This window comes from Coregonus clupeaformis, chromosome 28 (assembly GCF_020615455.1).
Source record: "Coregonus clupeaformis isolate EN_2021a chromosome 28, ASM2061545v1, whole genome shotgun sequence".
In the NCBI taxonomy this organism is placed as follows: Eukaryota; Metazoa; Chordata; class Actinopteri; order Salmoniformes; family Salmonidae; genus Coregonus; species Coregonus clupeaformis.
In genome coordinates this window covers 34,972,082-34,991,946 of record NC_059219.1, presented here as the reverse complement: position 1 = coordinate 34,991,946, position 19,865 = coordinate 34,972,082, and the positions used below count along the sequence as shown (strand labels likewise).

The following is a 19,865-nucleotide window of genomic DNA, read 5'->3' as shown; positions in this document are numbered from 1 at the left end:
CATTGCATTTTCAGCTCTACTGATGGTTTTGTCAAAAAACTGTAGCGTTATACACTGTGTACAAAACATTAGAAACACCTGCTCTTTCCATGACAGACTGACCAGGTGAATCCAGGTGAAAGCTATGATCCCTTATTGATGTCAATTGTTAAATCCACTTAAATCAGTGTAGATGAAGGAGGAGACAGGTTAAATAAGGATTTTTAAGCCTTGAGACAATTGAGACATTGATTGTGTATGTGTGCTATTCAGAGGGTGAATGGGCAAGACAAAATATTGAAGTGCCTTTGAACATGGTATGGTCATAGGTGCGGGAAAAATAATATAAATAATAATATGCCATTTAGCAGACGCTTTTATCCAAAGCGACTTACAGTCATGCGTGCATACATTTTTGTGTATGGGTGGTCCCGGGGATCGAACCCACTACCTTGGCGTTACAAGCGCCGTGCTCTACCAGCTGAGCTACAGAGGACCAAAAAAAAAAAAGGGCTGCAGAGGTTGCTGCAGCACCCCCTAAAAAATAATATACACTACCGGTCAAAAGTTTTAGAACACCTACTCATTCAAGGGTTTTTTCTATATTTTTACTATTTTCTACATTGTAGAATAATAGTGAAGACATCAAAACTATGAAATAACACATATGGAATCATGTAGTAACCAAAAAAGTGTTAAACAAATCTAAATACATTTTAGATTTTAGATTCTTCAAATAGCCACAATTTGCCTTGATGACAGCTTTGCACACTCTTGGCATTCTATCAACCAGCTTCACCTGGAATGCTTTTTCAACAGTCTTGAAGGAGTTCACACATGTGCTGAGCACTTGTTGGCTGCTTTTCCTTTGCTCTGCGGTCCGACTCATCCCAAACCCTCTCAATTTGGTTGAGGTCGGGGGATTGTGGAGGCCAGGTCATCTGATACTTGAACTCTGTGAAGCATTTATTTTGGCTGCAATTTCTGAGGCTGGTAACTCTAATGAACTTATCCTCTGCAGCAGAGGTCATTCTGGGTCTTCCATGTAGAAATGTAGAAAATAGTAAAAATATAGAAAAACCCTTGAATGAGTAGGTGTTCTAATGCTTTTGACCGGTAGTGTATATTTATAAAAAAAAACGATTTATCCACAAAAGTAGTGCACTTTTACAAGTCCTGTATTAGCGGACTGATATAGCTGTCTGTAGCGCGGGCTCAAAAAAATATTCTGGAAAGAAACAAAGAGGCAGGAAGCCAGGAAAGAGGCAAACAGACAAAGGATAGAGAGCAATGGAGCAAGCCAAACGCAGGCGATCTCTGTGGAAACGGCTTAAGCTGAGAGATAAAAGGGGTGAGTGAAGAGGTGAAGGAGGGAGAGGTGGAGGAAGAGGAGGGCTCTGAGACTCAGCTCTCCTCTCTGTGTGGGGGGGGGGGTCCAGAGGTGGATGAGCATTTCTCAGCTGTGGAACAGTCGTCGCTCTCACCTCCTTCACACATACAGTTTCCATTTACAAGTAGCCGTATGAACCCTGCTCATCGCTCTGTCAATTAAAAAGCAGAGCTCAAGGACAGGAAGTGATTTAATAGATCAAACACTTCTCCCTCTCCTTCCTTCTCGCTCTTGCTAATTAACTTTAAACATGTAAACGTCAACGACGCACGTGTGTAACATTACCTCCTTGCAGCCTTGAGCTGTGATAAAGACACTCTGGCACACATTCATCTTCACACGTTATCCTTAAAACCGGAGATCAAAGAAGGAACAGGAGCTGCTGTTTGAAGTCTAATTAAACTATCGGTCACCCCCTTGGCTTGCGAGCTGCCAGCAACACCGTATACCAGCGAAACTCAACTGGCGGACCGCGCTCTGGGTCCGGACCCAGAGAAGGGTCAATCCGGACCGGACAACATCGCATTTTGTTATATAAAAGTCAATACATTATATTTGGACAGCTTTAAAAAATCTACCGGGCGCAGCGGCCTCTTTAACTCAGCAACCTCTCTTTCTCGCTCTCTCTCTCGAAGCAACGCCCACCTCTACTAGTGAACCATTTAATCCAATCGCGTGGTTATAAGCAAATACAAGAGGGTACGTTTTACCCAATCACATTAATCAAAATATCCTCCGTGGAACCTTGGGACAAGCAGGCAGAAAGAAAAATAAAGATTTGACCGCAGTTCAACTGTAAATATCAGAGATAGAAGGAGCTTAGTTACCAGTATCTTAGTTAATATGGCTTGTTAAAAATAAAAAAATGAAGTTCACTCTGAAAACCGTATATTCAAAGACGAGTAGACGGAACAGTATTTATTCATTCTCCCCGCAACTAGCACAAAAGCAATGTGCCTGACATGCAGTGAGTCCGTAGCTCTCGTGAAAAGTGCCAATGTTAAGCGCATTATGACACCAGGCAGAGTAAATTCAATCAGACGTATCCCCTGAATATGGAGGTGAGAACAAACAAGATTGACCAACTCAAATCTCAATATGAGAGGTCCACCAAAAAGTCATTGTCAATTATCTGACAGCCCAACAACGTGCAATAGAGTGTTTACTGAGGATAGCTTGGGTTTTGGGAAAACACAAAACAACATTTTCAGACACTGAGATGGTAAAAGTATGCATATGTGAAGTTGCTGACACCTTGCTTGAAGGTAAACAAAAAGATGAGCTCGGGGGAAAGATCAAACAGATCCCACTGTCAGATTCCACAGCAATGAGGACAACTGAAATATTAGCTGAAGATTTAACTTCACAACTTGATGAGGCCATTCAGAATGCAGCATGTGTTTCATTAGCTATGGATGAATCAACAGATAACACTGATAATGCCCAGCTTCTGGTGTTTGTCAGATTTTATAATGAAACAAAGAAGGAATTCTGTGAGGAGCTGTCTAGAAGCACACATGCGGGAAGAGGATATCCATGAGGCCATCAAAGGGATGCTGACAAAAAGAGGGATAGATCTGAAGTCAGTGGTCTCCATCACCACAGATGGAGCTCCAGCCATGATAGGAAGAGGGAGGGGACTGGTTGCACGTTTGAAAGAGGACCACCCTGACCTGACATCATACCACTGCATCATCCATCAATCTGTCCTGTGTGCCAGTCTGGGAAAATAGTTTTCTGAGGTCATGACAAACGATGATGACACTGATCAACTTTTTGAGTGCAACATCATCCCTACAACAGCGCCTGCTACGAGGCATTCTGACAGAGGCCAATGCCAGTTTTGATGACTTACAAAGCATGTAGAGGTCTGTAATTTTTTATCATAGGTACACTTCAACTGTGAGAGACGGAATCTAAAACAAAAATCCAGAAAATCACATTGTATGTTTTTTAAGTAATTAATTTGCATTTTATTGCATGACATAAGTATTTGATACATCAGAAAAGCAGAACTTAATATTTGGTACAGAAACCTTTGTTTGCAATTACAGAGATCATACGTTTCCTGTAGGTCTTGACCAGGTTTGCACACACTGCAGCAGGGATTTTGTCCCACTCTCCATACAGACCTTCTCCAGATCCTTCAGGTTTCGGGGCTGTTGCTAGGCAATACGGACTTTCAGCTCCCTCCAAAGATTTTCTATTGGGTTCAGGTCTGGAGACTGGCTAGGCCACTCCAGGACCTTGAGATGCTTCTTACGGAGCCACTCCTTAGTCGCCCTGGCTGTGTGTTTCGGGTCGTTGTCATGCTGGAAGACCCAGCCACGACCCATCTTCAATGCTCTTACTGAGGGAAGGAGGTTGTTGGCCAAGATCTCGCGATACATGGCCCCATCCATCCTCCCCTCAATACGGTGCAGTCGTCCTGTCCCCTTTGCAGAAAAGCATCCCCAAAGAATTATGTTTCCACCTCCATGCTTCACGGTTGGGATGGTGTTCTTGGGGTTGTACTCATCCTTCTTCTTCCTCCAAACACGGCGAGTGGAGTTTAGACCAAAAAGCTCTATTTTTGTCTCATCAGACCACATGACCTCCCATTCGTCCTCTGGATCATCCAGTTGGTCAGTGGCAAACTTCAGACGGGCCTGGACATGCGCTGGCTTGAGCAGGGGGACCTTGCGTGCGCTGCAGGATTTTAATCCATGATGGCGTAGTGTGTTACTAATGGTTTTCTTTGAGACTGTGGTCCCAGCTCTCTTCAGGTCATTGACCAGGTCCTGCCGTGTAGTTCTGGGCTGATCCTTCACCTTCCTCATGATCATTGATGCCCCACGAGGTGAGATCTTGCATGGAGCCCCAGACCGAGGGTGATTGACCGTCATCTTGAACTTCTTCCTTTTTCTAATAATTGCGCCAACAGTTGTTGCCTTCTCACCAAGCTGCTTGCCTATTGTCCTGTAGCCCATCCCAGCCTTGTGCAGGTCTACAATTGTATCCCTGATGTCCTTACACAGCTCTCTGGTCTTGGCCATTGTGGAGAGGTTGGAGTCTGTTTGATTGAGTGTGTGGACAGGTGTCTTTTATACAGGTAACGAGTTCAAACAGGTGCAGTTAATACAGGTAATGAGTGGAGAACAGGAGGGCTTCTTAAAGAAAAACTAACAGGTCTGTGAGAGCCGGAATTCTTACTGGTTGGTAGGTGATCAAATACTTATGTCATGCAATAAAATGCAAATTAATTACTTAAAATCATACAATGTGATTTTCTGGATTTTTGTTTTAGATTCCGTCTCTCACAGTTGAAGTGTACCTATGATAAAAAATTACAGACCTCTACATGCTTTGTAAGTAGGAAAACCTGCAAAATCAGCAGTGTATCAAATACTTGTTCTCCCCACTGTATTTCTGCACAACAATGTCAGATGGCTCAGCAAAGGCAGGGTTTTGGAAGGGTTTTGGAATGCTTTTGGGCCATTCAGGAGGAAATCAAAGCTTTCATATTAGAGTAAAAGAATGAAAAGGCAACTCAGTTTTCTGAGTTTTGGAAGATGAGGAGAAGATGGAAACAGTTGCATTTTTGACAGACATTACATCACACCTTAATCAACTGAATGTTAAGCTGCAGGGACGGGACAACACAGTGTGTGATATGATAACAGCAGTCCGGGCTTTCCAGAAGAAATTTGAGCTTTTCAAGAACGATCTCCAGGGAGAACTTTTCTACTTCCCCAATCTTCTGGTGCAAACGCAGGGAGACAAAGATGTTCCCAGCCATGTGGATTTCATCCAGAAGCTGATGGATAACTTCAAGGCTCGTTTTGATGACTTCACTGTCGGAAGATAACTGCTGTTGCTCATCACAAATGTGACAAAGTTGTCAGAAGAAGTAAAACAGATCTTCAGATGGGTAGATGTTGCATCACTGCAAATGGAGTTGATTGAGCTGCAAGATAGTGTGGCTTTGAAGGAGCAGGCTGGTGATTGTGACCCTGTCACAATACCAAATACCAATTCCACAATTCATCAGGTCTGACCAATGCAGCCAGGGAAAGGTTAGGTTATCAACCTGTAATGGATTTTGCTGGCGTTTCTCAGGGTGCTGTTTTTCCTCTCTCCCGGTCTTCCTATAAGCCTCAGTGCAGACTCCCTGCTTTATTTCTGTCTGCCTGGAGTATAGGACATCCGTGGGCTGCATTATGCAGCTAAAACTCACCTGATAGGATCAGACACACTCGCAGGGAGCGTGGAGGGGCCCAAATGTTTAACACCCTTTCCCAGGTCCGTTTCACACATGCCTGGCTGTGTCACGATATAAGGTTGCAACCCTGTACAACACACACACATGTCAATATATACTAGCCAATAATACAAACACACACAACACACGCATGCACACACCACACACGCACACACACCCCGACACACTCCGACACACTCCGACACATACAATTACACCTTATGTACAGTTTACTATCAACTACACTCATGAAAATGAATGAACATACAGCTGTATGCATGTTTTCAAGAACTCTCTGGTTTACCCTCCACCATACCATTGAGTAATCATGATTTTAATTGAGATAACATTCCTGCCTTGAGGAGTACAAGACTCACTACTCTCCTCAGGGTAGATCAGAGTGAGCGACAGGCAAGTGGTACTCACACTTAAAGTGCTCACACTTAAAGCCACTTCTATTAAGCTGTCATATTGGTGAGACTCGTTGAGATATACGTGTAGTTCATTTTCTATGGTGGGTTCCATGGAAAATCAAATAGAATATAGAACCATGTCTATTCTACGAGCTCTATTTCTGTAGCTGGCAAGAAGCCCTGAAACACTGATTCAGGTGCAGCGGCAGTAAGAGAGGGGTGGAGTCAGAACGTAGCGAGACCCAGTGATAGGGCAGCAGCTGTTCTGTGAGAGTGAAGGGACCGGGGAGGGGTGCACAGCAGCCTCTAACTGTCAACAAATCACAGAGGCTTCAGGCAAATCATGAGTAATTAAGCAAGTGATGGTCCCTCAGCATCCAGAGAGAGCGGGAGAGAGAGGGAGAGAGATGTACAGAGACGGACAAAAGTGAGGAAGATAAAAATAAAGATAGAGAGAAAATAGAGAGAGAGGGGGATAGAGCGAGAGAGAGAAAGCGAGACAGAGATAAATATAGAGAGTGTGAGGAGAGAGTTTGTGAGTGCCAGCACACTCTCTGTGGCTGAGTCTTTGAGAAGGGAGACGATGTGGGCTCAGTCACGTTGTGTCATATCATAAATGTGAAGGCAGAGGACAACTTTCTGACACTTCAGTCATGGACTTTCACTTCAGACAGATGGCTCAGCAAGAGTAAAACTCTGCACATTTATTTGAGCAGGAGGAGATAGAGTAGTGAGTGTGAGTGTGTGGCGGAGCGAGGGGGAAAACAGCGGTTGACGGACAGTTTTGTGGAGCTGAGAGAAGGAAAACAGCGGAGCAGACAACGTCAGGGTTGACTGAGACAGTTCGGACTGGGAACCTCGGAGTGACAGGGATAACAGGATTGATAGACTTCATGGGGTCAAAGGCTTGATGTTGATGTGAGTACCTTTTTGCCTTTTGTGCTATATTTTTAGTTCTGTGTTTTACTCTTGTTGAAACTCAAGTTTATAATACCAAAAACAAATAGTCTAATTGATATAAACGTGATGACAAAAAAGTCTAAGTAAAAAAGATCTGCATATAATGGTGAAAATGTTATTGGAAAATGGTGATAGGATTCTGCATATTGATACATAAAATGGTTGTTATATCCAAGTGTTCAACAGTAATAAATAATTCATTTGAGTTTTTAAAATGGAAAAGCACACTATTGGTATACCAGAAGAAATACACATTTCAAAGATTGTCATATTAAAGAGGATTTATAATGATTATAATTATTTTCTTAATCAAAACAGATCAGGCATGATTAGTATCATGACAGAGAGAACTGGTGCATGACTTTGTTGTCCTCTATCTAATCATCTTAATGGTAACATCTCTATTCATCACTGAGTTTGACATCAAAATATATCGGCTTCATATACATTTAAACTAATAATAGTTTTCAAAAGCTAGGGTGTCAAATTTCCATTAGCTTTACTGTTCATGTTTTGTGCTACCTTAACAGGGTCATTTGGGGGGAGGCTGTTGACGTTTTATTCCTGTTGTTTATTTGCACCCTTACACATCTCTGTGAAGAGTGCATAAATGTAGCCTTCGACCAATAAGACAGCACACTGCTGGCCTCCTCTGACCAGTGTGAGCCTTGAGAGGATGGGGGGTAGTGTCAGATTCTGTCTGTGAGATAAGATCCCCCCAGGGTGGCATGGTGCACAAAAGGAAATAACCACAAGCCATGGAAAACCAGCAGTTACTCATTTAGCATTGCCCAGACAATTACATAATTATTCCACATAGAAATGTAAATCATAGAACAGTTGTGCTCCTATTAGTGTGAGTAGTGAAAAAGACCAGCATCCCAACTATATCTCAGTATTTCAATTTCTAAGAAACCGAGAGACTCTACCCTACTGAAACACGCTCCCATGGCGTGCTGCTACTGTCTCCTGCTACACACTACAGCACAGCCACATGTAGAGCATACGCAGCATCATAAACCCTTGTTAATACAGTCCTGGCTCCGTTTCTATCTCCTCTAAACCCAACGCCACTACGCTTCCTAGTAAGCAGCTGTTGGCACAGTTGGTCGCAGCGGCTCTGGGGGCTTAATTTGGACCCACCACCACCACCCAGGCCACCACCCAACACCACCCAGCCCAGTCTGATGAGCTCTGGATGGCCTCCAACACAATGATAAAGTCCTTGTGTCAGCCACAACTGGTGAGCACATGTGCAATGCCATATGGAGCGATAACATGGGACAGGACAGGTGGTTCGCAAAAACACAGTTAAAGGGCAATGAAAACACAAAAGGGGCTAGTTCAGCTATTTCTTTTTAGATATTGATAAACACAAAGTAAGATTTAATTTCTCATCTGTCAGACTGTCAGTACACTATATAGAGCTGTCAATGAAACTGACGGATAGCACACCCTGGAAAACAGCAATGCTTTTAATGGAAAAGACTACCCAGATTACATAAACTACCCCTAACTCGACATCAGCACATTTAATGAGCAGAAAACAAAAGATAAACAACTTTCTTCTTTAGACAAGCTTTAGCGGTCTCAGGCGTGAAATGACTTCCCTGACCCTCCCTTTGACAACCATGTGTTTATATTTTTTAATCATCCATCACCTGCCACGACCCTGTCCAATGTAAACCTTCATGGAAGGAAGAGTAGAGAAAGTATGGTTGCATCTCAAATGGCACCCTATTCCCTATATAGTGCACTACTTTTGACCAGTCCTGCACTTTGTAGGGAATAGGGTGCCATTTGGGACACATTTTAAGAAATGCTCAGATTAAGCCCTCTATAAAACCATATGGCAGGCGAGCTACAGGTTAGTTCCTATGGTTCCAGAGCACCGAGCATTCTAATATGTCCGCCCGCCATCTCATTTGCTATTGTTTCGATGAACACGATCATTTCAGAATCAATGGGAGGTGCACTGCTAACCTACATGCTTTTTCTGTCATCATTGGTATTCATGCAGCCTCCAAGTCAAGATTCATTCAAGCCACACTCTATACATTCCCCAACATCCCATAAAAAAGTATTGAGAGACGAAGGCATGGCCATATATCAATTTCTATACTATAGGGCCTATGACTTATTGCTTCCCCTACTCAAGTCCTGTCAGATACCCTTTACAAACTCCATCTTCTATTCACAAATATTGATAGATAAAAAGATAGCCATATAAACATACACACATATACACACATATATATATATATATACACATACACATGCACACACACACACACACACACACACAGCTCTGGAAAAAATTAAGAAAACACTGCACATTTTTCTTAAATCAGCATCTCTACATGTACAGTGGGGGAAAAAAGTATTTAGTCAGCCACCAATTGTGCAAGTTCTCCCACTTAAAAAGATGAGAGAGGCCTGTAATTTTCATCATAGGTACACGTCAACTATGACAGACAAATTGAGATTTTTTTTCTCCAGAAAATCACATTGTAGGATTTTTAATGAATTTATTTGCAAATTATGGTGGAAAATAAGTATTTGGTCACCTACAAACAAGCAAGATTTCTGGCTCTCACAGACCTGTAACTTCTTCTTTAAGAGGCTCCTCTGTCCTCCACTCGTTACCTGTATTAATGGCACCTGTTTGAACTTGTTATCATTATAAAAGACACCTGTCCACAACCTCAAACAGTCACACTCCAAACTCCACTATGGCCAAGACCAAAGAGCTGTCAAAGGACACCAGAAACAAAATTGTAGACCTGCACCAGGCTGGGAAGACTGAATCTGCAATAGGTAAGCAGCTTGGTTTGAAGAAATCAACTGTGGGAGCAATTATTAGGAAATGGAAGACATACAAGACCACTGATAATCTCCCTCGATCTGGGGCTCCACGCAAGATCTCACCCCGTGGGGTCAAAATGATCACAAGAACGGTGAGCAAAAATCCCAGAACCACATGGGGGACCTAGTGAATGACCTGCAGAGAGCTGGGACCAAAGTAACAAAGCCTACCATCAGTAACACACTACGCCGCTAGGGACTCAAATCCTGCAGTGCCAGACGTGTCCCCTGCTTAAGCCAGTACATGTCCAGGCCTGTCTGAAGTTTGCTAGAGTGCATTTGGATGATCCAGAAGAGGATTGGGAGAATGTCATATGGTCAGATGAAACCAAAATATAACTTTTTGGTAAAAACTCAACTCGTCGTGTTTGGAGGACAAAGAATGCTGAGTTGCATCCAAAGAACACCATACCTACTGTGAAGCATGGGGGTGGAAACATCATGCTTTGGGGCTGTTTTTCTGCAAAGGGACCAGGACGACTGATCCGTGTAAAGGAAAGAATGAATGGGGCCATGTATCGTGAGATTTTGAGTGAAAACCTCCTTCCATCAGCAAGGGCATTGAAGATGAAACGTGGCTGGGTCTTTCAGCATGACAATGATCCCAAACACACCGCCCAGGCAACGAAGGAGTGGCTTTGCATTTCAAGGTCCTGGAGTGGCCTAGCCAGTCTCCAGATCTCAACCCCATAGAAAATCTTTGGAGGGAGTTGAAAGTCTGTGTTGCCCAGCGACAGCCCCAAAACATCACTGCTCTAGAGGAGATCTGCATGGAGGAATGGGCCAAAATACCAGCAACAGTGTGTGAAAACCTTGTGGAGACTTACAGAAAACGTTTGACCTGTGTCATTGCCAACAAAGGGTATATAACAAAGTATTGAGAAACTTTTGTTATTGACCAAATACTTATTTTCCACCATAATTTGCAAATAAATTCATTAAAAATCCTACAATGTGATTTTCTGGATTTCTTTTCCTCATTATGTCTGTCATAGTTGACGTGTACCTATGATGAAAATTACAGGCCTCTCTCATCTTTTTAAGTGGGCGTGTCACGGTCGTCATAATGAGCGGACCAAGGCGCAGCGTGATATGAGTACATACTTTAATAGTACTTAGCAACACGACACAATACAACAACAAAATAACAAAACGATACGTGAAGTCCTCGGTCATGAACACAAACCAACACGGAACAAGATCCCACAAAACACAAGTGCACAACAGGCTGCCTAAGTATGGTTCCCAATCAGAGACAACAAGCAACAGCTGATTCACGTTGCCTCTGATTGAGAACCACCCCGGCCAACATAGAAACACATAACCTAGAACAGAACATAGAAAGCGAAACATAGACACTACACAAAGAAACTAACACCCTGGCTCAACATACAAGAGTCCCCAGAGCCAGGGCGTGACAGGGAGAACTTGCACAATTGGTGGCTGACTAAATACTTTTTTTCCCCACTGTATGACAGCCATTCCATTCCAGTGTCTGTTGAAATCCAACACAGGCACACCTCATTCTACTGAATTAGGTACTGATTAGGTGATCACCTGAACCAAATGTTATTTAACGAGGAAAAGTATAAAAACCACTGCTGTGGTCATCACTATCCTCCTGTAATAGGATCAGCTGGATGGCAAAAACAGTGCTAATAGTACCTCAAAAGTAATATTAATCAAAAAATAACTATTGACCATGCCAAAAGAGTTGAAAGGGAACGTTTTGAGTGAGGAAAATAAGGGTTCAATTCTGGCTTTACTGGCAGAGGGATACAGTGAGCGTCAGGTTGCTTCCATCCTTAAAATTTCAAAGACGGCGGTTCATAAGAACAAGGTCAAGCAGCAGACATTGGGGACAACAGACTACAGACCGGCAGAGGGCGAAAATGACTCTCTACTGACCGGGAAGACCACCAACTCATTAGAATGTCACTCAACAACCGTAGGATGACATCAAGTGACCTACAAAAAGAATGGCAAACGGCAGCTGGGGTGAAGTGCACGGCGAGGACGGTTCGAAACAGGCTCCTAGGGGCAGGGCTGAAGTCGTGCAAAGCTAGAAAAAAGCCCTTCATCAATGAGAAGCAAAGAAGAGCCAGGCTGAGGTTTGCAAAAGACCATAAGGATTGGACCATAGAGGACTGGAGTAAGGTCATCTTCTCTGATGAGTCCAATTTTCAGCTTTGCCTAGCACCTGGTTGTCTAATGGTTAGACGGAGACCTGGAGAGGCCTACAAGCCACAGTGTCTCGCACCCACTGTGAAATTTGGTGGAGGATCGGTGATGATCTTGGGATGTTTTAGCAAGGCTGGAATCGGGCAGATTTGTCTTTGTGAAGGATGCATGAATCAAGCCACGTACAAGGTTGTCCTGGAAGAAAACTTGCTTCCTTTTGCTCTGACATTGTTCCCCAACTCTGAGGATTGTTTTTTCCAGCAGGAAAATGCGCCATGCCACACAGCCAGGTCAATCAAGGTGTTACGGATACAGGTATCCTGTGTCCTGTGTTTTTCTCTCCTTCTGCCCTAATCACAGGTGTCCTGTATGTTCCTGATTGGTGGTCGTTGAGATGTCTGCTGATTGCAAAGGTGGACCAATCAGTGAACATTCCTCTGCATTTCACCACCTGTTGCTCGGTTTTCAATCACACATCCCATTATATAAAAACCAGTCAGTTATGTTTGTTGAGAGAGAGAGACTGTTTCCGTATGTGAGTATGGACACTGTGGTGTCCTGTTTTTGTTTACTCACTAAGTTGCTGGTTCCGCTGTTTAGTAACTTTGTTTGACTACTTTTTGTATGTGAGTATGGATACGGTGGTGTCCTGTGTATTGTGTACTCACTAATTTGCTAATTACTCTGTTTGGCTATTTTGTGTGTTTCTGGGAAAAGGGGAAGTTAAGCAAGCTGCCCTTGGGCATACATTTCCCGTAGAAAGAACTGTCTATAAACACTAGTTAGACCTGAGCGGACCACCCACTGTATTTTTTTTATGAGTAGCAGTAGCTTAGCGGTTCTTGAGGCAGGCAAGATCAGTTTAGGGGTGTTTTACACTATTGTTTCATTTCTTGGGTCCTGCTCAGCCCTTTTTCCCAAACCTTTACCGTGTGTTCAGAAATAAACCATTTATGTTTGACGGTAGTTTATGGTTGTCGCGTAGTTTTTTCTCACTGTTCCATGTCACACTCCTAATTTGCCTGAATTATGTTACGGGTCTCATGTCCACCCACCCTAGACGTTTAGAGCCACGGGATTCGTAACATAAAGTGGGGGCTCATCCGGGATCTATCCCATGCTACTCATGCAAATTAGTAAGTGTCTGGTTCAGTGTTGAGCTTGGCAGCTGTACTACCTGTTTTTTTTGTGTGTTCAGTATTCGACGGCTCGTGTTGCTAGTTTAGGATGGCTACTTTTGATTTGGATGCATTTTTGGAAAACCCTACGTGGGAGGTTTTTGAGAATTGCCGTAGAGTGGATCTACAGGCTTTGGCTGACCACTTTTCTGTACCCATACCGAGGGGTTTAGTGAAAGCAGAAGTTAGGGAAGTAGTGCTAGCGATATTGTTGAACGAGCGAGTGCTTGAGTTACCGCCGCCTGAGTCTGCTGCTCCTGTAGGGGATGTGGTTGCTGTTCCTGTAAGCCCATCAGTGTCTGAGGATACATACCACACCAGACCCGTCACTCAGGTAGACAGTCCAGAGAAACTGGCCGAGTCGGCTGTCTCTATGGCTGCTACGGCTGTAGTGGGAGGTCATGTTAATGATGTGGACGGAGATGGTTTGGAGTTGCGCAATACTCAGCAGCAGTGTGCTAGATTGCCCAATTCAGAGATGCTGCTGTCTCTCCCGTCAAGCCTGATTCATTTAACGGACAGACAGTCAGATGATATTGTGAGACTATTACACAGCTTTCCATGTCTTTTTAATGATGTTCCTACATGTACAAATGTGTTAGAACATGACATTAATGTTGGAAACGCTGCACCTATCAAGCAACATGCTTATCGTGTCAACGTCTCTAAGAGAAAGATAATGAGGGATGAGGTCGGTTATTTGCTGGAGAATAACCTGGCTATGCCAAGTTCAAGTCCTTGGAGTTCTCCATGCATTCTGGTTCCTAAACCTGATGGGACATCCAGATTATGTACGGACTATCGGAAGGTCAATGCTGTCACAGTGCCCGACTCGTTCCCGTTATCCAGACTGGATGACTGTATTGATACTGTTGGTGCTGCTACTTATGTAACCAAACTAGATCTTCTAAAAGGTTACTGGCAGGTGCCGTTAACCGCACGTGCCTCCGACATCTCTGCCTTTGTGACCCCAGATCACTTCCTACAATATGCTGTCATGGCATTTGGGATGCGGAACGCACCAGCCACTTTCCAACGCCTGGTTAACACAGTATTGGCTGGAGTTCCTAATTGTAGTGCTTACCTTGATGATCTGGTAATTTATTCAACGGAGTGGTCTGATCATGTTAACACTCTAAGGGTAGTGTGTGAACGTCTAGCAGCCGCTTCTCTAACCCTGAACTTAGCAAAGTACGAGTTTGGGAAGGCCACTGTTACTTATCTCGGTAAACAGGTCGGCCATGGTCAGGTGCGCCCTGTAGATGCCAAGGTCTCAGCTATAAACGCATTTCCCGCACCTACCACCAGGAGAGAGACTATTTCCGTATGTGAGTATGGACACTGTGGTGTCCTGTTTTTGTTTACTCACTAATTTGCTGGTTACTCTGGTTGGTAATTTTGTTAGACTACTCTTTTGTATATGAGTAATGGATACTGTGATGTCCTGTGTTTAGAGTACTCATTAATTTGCTGGTTACTCTGTTTGGTAACTTTGTGTGTTTCTGGGAAAAGGGGAGTTTGAGCTAGCTGCCCTTGGGCATACATTTCCCGTAGAAAGAACTGTCTATAAACACTAGTTAGACCTGAGCGGACCACCCACTGTATTTTTTTATGAGTAGCAGTAGCCTAGCGGTTCTTGAGGCAGGCAAGATCAGTTTAGGGGTGTTTTACACTATTGTTTCATTTCTTGGGTCCTGCTCAGCCCTTTTTCCCAAACCTTTACCGTGTGTTCAGAAATAAACCATTTATGTTTGACGGTAGTTCATGGTTGTTGTGTAATTTTTGTTCTCACTGTTCCATGTCACACTCCTAATTTGCATGATTTATGTTACGGGTCTCATGTCCATCCACCCTAGATGTTTAGAGCCACGGGGTTCGTAACACAAGGTGTGGATGGAGGACCACCAGATCAAGACCCTGTCATGGCCAGCCCAATCTCCAGACCTGAACCCCATTGAAAACTTCTGGAATGTGATCAAGAGGAAGATGGATGGTCACAAGCCATCAAACAAAGCTTGAATTTTTGTGCCAGGAGTGGCATAAAGTCACCCAACATCAATGTGAAAGACTGGTGGAGAGCATGCCAAGACGCATGAAAGCTGTGATTGAAAATCAGGGTTAATCCACCAAATATTGATTTCTGAACTCTTCCTAAGTTAAAACATTAGTATTGTGTTGTTTAAAAATGAACATGAACTTATTTTCTTTGCATTATTATTTTCTGCAAATAAATGCTCTAAATGACAATATTTTTATTTGGAATTTGGGAGAAATGTTGTCAGTAGTATATAGAATAAAACAAAAAATGTTAATTTCACCCAAACACATACCTATAAATAGTAAAACCAGAGAAACCTATATTTTTGCCAGAGCTGTATATATATATATATATATAGAGAGAGAGAGAGAGAGAGAGAGAGAGAGAGAGAGAGAGAGAGAGAGAGAGAGAGAGAGAGAGAGAGAGAGAGAGAGAGAGAGAGAGAGAGAGAGAGAGAGAGAGAGAGAGAGAGAGAGAGAGAGAGAGAGAGAGAGAGAGAGAGAGAGAGAGAGAGAGAGAGAGAGAGAGAGAGAGAGAGGACTCATACCTTTCTCTAAGAAGACCTGTCAGATCAGTAGGCTAGCATTGAAGGATGGAAGATGAGCCAATGAGGCTACTGCGACACAGACCAGTGGTGGCTGGTTTGGTGACTCGTTGGAATGGAATGAATGGAACGGTATTAAACACATATCAAACACATTGTTTCTATGTAATGTGCTTGATACCATTCCATTAATTCCATTCCGGCCATAACTATGAGCTGTCCTCCCCTCACCAGCCCCCACTGAAACATACCATGTCCTGTATTGAGACTGACTGGCTGATACATGCTGCACATTATGTTATTAAGTTTTATTTGAGCGTTTGCCACCTGTTGCAGACACTTTTACAACATCTGTGGTCTTGCATCATTTGGCATGGACAGAGAAATGTCATTTATATATCGTGGAGAAATCATCTCTCAATAAATCTCTCACAGACCCATGATAATGCAAATGGTTCCTCTCCTCATGCAAAACGACAGGCAGCTCATTAGCCAAGTAAATTAAATCTGAGGCCCCGGATCAGCATCATCTTTATGACAAAGGACGTTTCTAGGATACCGACCGGCTCGTCGTCTGTGTGTGGAGACTTGAGACACACAAGCGTCCAGTTGATGCTGCTACAGTAGTGCTAAAAGAGAGCCTAATACTGACCGGCAGACATCACACCGCAGTAGCCTGATGATGTACATGTTTTGATTTTAGCGGGTTGTTTGCCAAGACTGGGATGATGTGTCTGATAAATGGCAGCAGCAGCACTAGTGGTGGTGTGGATTGTGGAGAGTGGTGTTGGACAAATGGCCACTCAGGCAGCCACGGACGACAGAGCACAACCGGAGCAGCAGCTATGGATGAAAGCAGAGAAATACAAGAAAGAAAGAGAGAGAAGAGAAAAGGATAAGAGAGAGCCCAAAGAGAGAGGGGGTGAAAAAATAGAGAGATAGGATGGATGAAAGGAAACTATTGATATAGGAGGGAAAGGGTCGGGAGAGGGAGAGAGGGGAAGAAAACTACAACTAGTGATTAGGATAGAGAACAAGAGAGACAGACAGACAAGAAGAAAGAGAGATAGAGGGCAAATACAGGTCAATGCTCTTGGGGGTATGGTAATGGTATGCGGATGCAGATGCACACACACATAGGCAAACACACGTCATACTCACTCCATTCCAAGTCCATTCCAACTGCATATGAGCTAATAGATGTGACAGGAAGCTAACACATTACGCATACACACACCTGCAACATAAAACGATTATGACATAGACAGATGCTTTTATATGGTTTTGTGTTCTTCTTCTTTATGCGAGACTAAACTTAGCGTGTGGAACAACATCTCGTCCCAGGAGCCAATACAAACACCCAAGCTGACAATCACGCTATCCTCCTCTCCCAATACTCATTATGTAGTCTCCATGTTAGCTGTTGCCTGGGGTCCCACCTGGCTAATTGACAGTTCAAGTGTTGAGGATGATGGACTGAGATGAGATGAGTAAGCTCACACATCCATGCAGGAAGGGCTCCCAGGACCAGTCATTTCAGTCATTTCCACCATGTAAATGGTTTGAAGAAATGACCACATAGACGTTGACACCTCTTAAAATACCATTACACTCTTCCCTCTCCATCTCCCTCTCGCTCCCTCTCGCTCTCTGAAGGATGCATATACCCATTAGTTATTTATTTGAGAATGTGGAGCGAGAGCTGATGTGGTGTTGATAGATGTTATGCCTCTCTTCCACACTTACTCTTTCCAGTGAAGTAGTCATACATTTTTATAACACACTGTACAAGAGCATGCAAACAGTGGATAACCATTATTTTGACTGACTGGTGGGAACAGTTGTTATCTTTCGGCATATACTGTTAACCCACACCGGATGTACACACACACACACACACACACTACACACAAACACCACACACACACACACTACTCAGACAAGCAAACATACACACATCTGACCCCAGCATGTCTGTTTCTGTTTTCTAATTCTGACAGCTCCTTGCCCCATCTGCTATTGTTGTCTCAAATGAGTCCCAGCATGCTCTCTGGCCCAGCGCTGATGGCTTCTGTGAACAGAAATGCTGTAAAAAATCTTTGTAAAGGCATTTAAGCAACACAAAAGGAAATATCACAGGCTGTCTCCTGTTCAAGTATATCTCAGCCACAGCTAAAAACACCTTCTTATTAAGCAGCATTTGCTGTCAGACTTTGGCATTCAGAAAAAGTTAGTTTCAGGCTTCGGTAGGAAAACAAATTGACATTCAGCAACATAAGGAGTATATCTATGTTCTGCTGTCTAGGCTGCTTGATTTCTCGCTTATATCTCTCTTCATCGCTTTCACTCTCTTTTCCTCCTCTTCCGACCCTATCTCCTCCCTCTTTCTCTCTCTGTCCATCCCTCTCTCTCTCTTTCCCTCTCTTCCTCTCTCTGCCCCCTCTCTCCGTGCTATGGGCAAAGCTGGAGGGTGATATAATGGTGCTCTGCTGAATGTTTGACCTCACACACACATACACACACCCGCCAACTCCCACACACGATTCCCTTCCACTCTCCAACCCACGGCATGTTTCGCTGACCCGCCCAGGGTGACAGTTTGTCTCTGCACTGGCCAGCTCTAACATCATAATTGGCAGCTAGCAGAATAAAGAGCTGGCTTGGGCAGAAACGCACCAGCATCCATTATTAATAACAAGCCACAGACAGCATCAATACATCAACCTAAGCCCTATGAGCACCACTTCTCAGTGGCTGTCATGTAATGTAAAGGTGAAAAATGGAGGTATATAATTACAGCATTCCATTGTTCCTTTTTAAGAAGAATATTCACCATGGATTGGACCAATTGACTATAATTACTGTAATGGTCTCATGTTCAGGGGCTATTGTTGAGGTGTGTAGGTGCTCATGTTGGCATGTCCAGAGGTGTGGGGGAGTAGCTGTGGTTGCGTAATGTATTTTCTTACAGAGAGGGAGAAAAAATTATCATCACTGAACAGCATCTCCGAACAATAGCTGAGATTGAGAATAGAATAGGTATCCATGGCATTCACTTGTATGACCTCTCTCTAAAAGTTCATACATAGTACAGATACACACAATGACAGTTGAAAGACATTCACACTTTCTCTGTACCATTGGTAGTTAACCCTTTCCGGTCACAATCCCAGTATCTGTAAGGAAACACTTGAAACTTGCAACAAAACAATACTTAGCCTATATAAAAATATATATTTGACAGGGTATGCATGCAGAGATTCAACTTGCCAAAATGATAGTAACACAACAAGCAGTTTTATAGTTATCTAAAATATTTGCTGTTTAAATAAGGGCAGCAGAAGTGAAATCTACCAATAAGCTCTTCAGTAGCCGCTGCTGTAATGCGTTTTCATGTACTTTCATGTAAGTCTAGCTCTCCCGACAATATTCACCTGAGACTATTCATCTTGATAGTGGGATTTTGGTAGGTCATTCATCACAGTTGGGCTGTAATGGCACTTCTAGAGAAATCCCATGTCCAATTAAACAGGAATTGGAGCCGAACAATGCCCAACTCTGACAGCCTGACTTACAGATGACAGACAGAGCGAGAGGGAGGAAAGCTTATTTGACTAATGGGTCTTCCCACTGTGCACAGACGTCAGTTCAATGTCTAGTTTTTATTTACATTTGGTTGAGCTGTCAATCTAACGTGAATGCAATGTGAAATCAATAAAAAATGTCACCATGTCATTCGATTTAGGTTAACAGTTTGGTGAAAAAAATATGAAATGCCCTTATGTTGATGACTTTTTGCAAATCCAATCAGTTATCCACATTGATTCAACATCATCACATAGATTTTTGGGGTTGAAATGACATGGATCAACGTTGATTCAACTAGTTTTTGCCCAGTGGGTTGTTTGAACACTGCAGTGGTTTTGCCCAGGGGGATGTGGTGTTGTTGTAAGAGTGGTGATGGCTATCCACGTCTTTGCTCTGCTTTATCAGTCCATTCCATCTGATCTGATAAACCTCAATAACTCCCACTTTATTTCCCTGTCTTGTTTTTTTCCTTTGCACCGCTCTCGTTAA

At 43.3% G+C, this 19,865-nt stretch overlaps 1 protein-coding gene across 3 annotated transcripts in view; it reads left to right on the top strand.

Annotated features, from left to right (window-relative positions):
- The first annotated feature begins 6,498 nt into the window (after positions 1 to 6,498).
- Positions 6,499 to 19,865, top strand: part of LOC121543713 (D(4) dopamine receptor-like) — a 52,509-nt gene continuing 39,142 nt past the window's right edge. For all 3 annotated transcript variants that reach the window (XM_041853855.2, XM_041853856.2, XM_041853854.2), the window contains exon 1: positions 6,499 to 6,940. The gene's annotated coding sequence lies outside the window, so the exon portion shown is untranslated. The remainder of the gene's footprint in view (positions 6,941 to 19,865) is intronic.